The sequence below is a fragment of the Octopus bimaculoides genome, chromosome 5 (genome assembly GCF_001194135.2).
Source record: "Octopus bimaculoides isolate UCB-OBI-ISO-001 chromosome 5, ASM119413v2, whole genome shotgun sequence".
NCBI lineage: Eukaryota > Metazoa > Mollusca > Cephalopoda > Octopoda > Octopodidae > Octopus > Octopus bimaculoides.
The window spans coordinates 99,553,612-99,557,110 of NC_068985.1; the positions used below are offsets into that span (position 1 = coordinate 99,553,612).

Sequence of the window (3,499 nt, forward strand, 5' to 3'; positions counted from 1 at the left end):
GCACTCGCCGATAGCGGATTTTGCCAACAAATAGAATACATCCATAATACCAGGTTCAAACAATATATATCTGAAATCCAGCCACGTATTCTAAATGCAAATCACTGTAGGAATTGACGTAAAGTTAGATAATAAACCGTGATAGATGAAGCGCTATATGGCAAGGGGCTGCTATGATAGATTCGAAGTTAGGTGGGGCAGAATAGGGTAGTTTCAGGGTGGTTCATTAAAGATAGAATGACATTTATGTTGACGATGGAATTTAGTGTCTAGTATTTATAAAGAAGGATTTAGCTAAGTTCTTGACGTTAAATGAATAGTGGGGTGCGTACGACAAAATAGAGCATCCACTGCTTTTTGTAGGGGGTCTAGGTGTAGTGCTATCTATGTTTTTGTAAAAAGGAGTGGTATCTATATTTCTGGAGAATGGAGGTGGGTGGCAAGGCCTGTTGTTGTTAGCTGTTATAGTTGTTTTGTTTTTTTACCTAGTGTTAAATGCATGTATGAGAGGTCTAGGTTGTCTAGGTGCAAGATCTTCCTAGGTTCTATCAACGAGTGTAAAATCATACACATCGTTTCCTTTTACGCACACACCAATCTGTGACTTGTTTATACATTTACATTAATCTAAACACTGCACGTATGTGTCTAATATGTTTGCACCTTGTTGGAAGCAGCGTTATGGCGTTATGATTGAGACATACATATAATTATACGTTATTTTCCCCCTTCTCTTGGCAAACTGCTGCAATATTATGAAGTTATTAAATCCAGTGACTATATATATCTATAAATAATCCTCCACACTCAAATTTACCTCTGAAACGTATGTCTTGTTAAAGATTACAAGGCTCGTGATGATGAAAGATGAATACAATTTCATTGTTATATAACCCAAGTAATAGACTTATGTAGGAACAACTTTATAAAATGCCAATATATCTAATTTAATCGAAGGTTTAAATTAAATAGTAAATTAATTCCTGTCGTTTTTTTGTATGATTAAAATGTTCTTCAGATAAATTCTATATTTTGTGCCGAAAGTTTATCTCTGGATTTCACTTCTCAAAAGTATATTAACAAAATAGATTGCAAATTTTTAAACTTTTGCTCGCATCAAAAGATGATTGATAGCTTTTGAATATATATAGAAGTTCTATTGATGAGTAACTATTGACTCAGACTGTCAATCCATTTCTCACATTTCAAATATCATGTAGCTCGACAGAAACCTGACACCTGTATGTGCATGTAAAACGAAGGAATATCTCCTAATATAATAATGAGCGTAGTGCTTTTATATATCAGTCTGTACGTGAATGCTCCTGTCTTTGTATCTGTACTTGTCCACCATCACCATCATCACCGCTTGAGATCGGTGTTGGTTAGTTTACGTCCCCGTAACATATCTGTTCGGGAAAATGTAGAAAGATAGAATAAGTGCCAGCATTTAAAAAAACGAAAAGAAGTCCTGGGGTCTATTTGTTCGATTAAAAACCTTTGAAGGCTGTGCCCCAGCATGGCCGCAGTCAAATCACTGAAACAAGTAAAAGATGAAGATGAACGATAAAAGATAAAGATATCTAGTAATTTACAAATCAATCTTTTGAAACGTCGATGCTAATGGTAATATATATTTGTAAGTTAAGTTTAAATCAGGTTATTTTTGGGGCAAATATCGATCGATTTATTTGGCGTTATTTGACAGATAATTATGACATTTGCCCTGACTAAATGAAAAGTAAATTCAAGAATAAGTGCACACAAAATAAACGAATTCTACTAAACCCACCGAGAATTTTTTCGTTTAAAACCTTACTTAGACTACGACTCGCTCTCCATGGAAACAATAAGTATATCGATAATTATTCATATTATCTCGATGCAACAGGGTAATCGTAATGCCTTCAGTATGTTCTAAAACAAATAATTAGAAAATGCAGATAAATTATCTAGATATTATCTATGAATCAGAGTTTATATTCAACGACAGATTAAGGTCAATTTAATATCGGGCTCATGAAGATTGATGTATTTTAGAACACAAAACATGTACAATAGTACTTAATTATAATTAAAATGTGCAGTAAACTATTGGGATTTAAAAAGTGCCAAACGGTCGTTTATAGTCAGAAGAATACTTAAAATTAGAAAAGCTTTATAGGTGTAGATGAAATCATTAAGATGGGCATGTGGGAAAAGCTTACGATGCCCATCTATCTGTCTATCTATCTATCTATCTATCTATCTATCTATCTATCTATCTATCTATCTATCTATCAGCACATAGAAACATGCTCTCATACACACACATAATACACACACACTCACACACTCACACAGACACACAGATGTACATAATTTGTTTTACACTGTAGAAACACGCACGTGTTTCTTGGTCACCTGGCAATAAATCGCCAATTTTCGTGATGGCAGATATATTCTTCTCCACTCTAGGCACATGTCCCGAAATTTCTTTTGGGTGGGGATGGGGCAGTCGATTAGATCGAACTCAGTACAGAACTGGTACTAACGTTTTTGCCAGATCGCCGCTTTATGATGATTGTTGATATTCAGGAGGCTCCTAAGTTCACTGCTATCCCCCTTCTCCACCTCCTCTTCCTACTACTACTACTACTACTACTACTACTACTACTACTACTACTAATAATAATAATAATAATGTTAATAATAATAATGACGATAATAATTAAAGAACTTTCTACTATAGGTCTGAAATTTCAATCCCAAAGCCATGCAGCTACCTGTTTTATCGACTTCAACAAAGATGACAGGCAAAGAAGTTGCGTCTACGGAATTTGAACTCAGAACGTAAAGATAGAGGGAAATCCAGTAAGTATTCTTTTCTACTCTAGGCACAAGGCCTGAAATTTTTGGAAAGGGAGCCAGTCGATTAGATCAACCACAGGACGCAACAGTTACTTAATTTATCGTCCCCGAAAGGATGAAAGGCAAAGCCGACCTCGGCGGAATTTGTAACTCTGAACGTAAAGACTGACGAAATACCGCTAAGCAAAAGTTGTGGTCAATGAAGAGAGTAGACATGACACCAAAAGTAATTGGTGCACTTTGAAGGATCAACACTGGAAAAAACAAAAAACAAAATCGGTGCAAGTCTGAATGTAGAACACCTACAAGAATCAGCATTGGTTGGAACTGCAATTCTTCGCAGGATTTTTGTAGCATGATTAATAAAGCAAGTGTGACGTTAGTCTGCTAGCTGTGGACAATTGACCCTTTCCATCATGCCCAGCAAAATAAATTGAGTTTTCATATACTACTACTACTACTACTACTGATGCTGTTGTAGCTGCTGCTGCTGCTGCTACTACTACTACTACTACTACTACTACTACTACTACTACTACTACTACTACTACTATCACTACCTGTACTAGTTCTACTGATCATAGTAGTATTAGTAATAATGATAATGAGGAGGAGGAGAGAAAAAGAAGGAAGCGAGGAAGGGGTTGTG

The 3,499-nt window shown here is 35.7% G+C and overlaps 1 long non-coding RNA gene across 2 annotated transcripts in view; it reads left to right on the top strand.

Annotated features, from left to right (window-relative positions):
- The window catches only part of LOC106882694 (uncharacterized), a 343,192-nt gene that overhangs the window by 87,581 nt on the left and 252,112 nt on the right, over positions 1-3,499 (top strand). The window contains exon 3 of one of the 2 annotated variants that reach the window (XR_008264135.1): positions 2,732-2,853. The exons of the other annotated variant lie outside the window; for it this stretch is intronic. This is a non-coding gene — a long non-coding RNA (uncharacterized LOC106882694). The remainder of the gene's footprint in view (positions 1-2,731; positions 2,854-3,499) is intronic. 2 annotated transcript variants of the gene reach the window in all.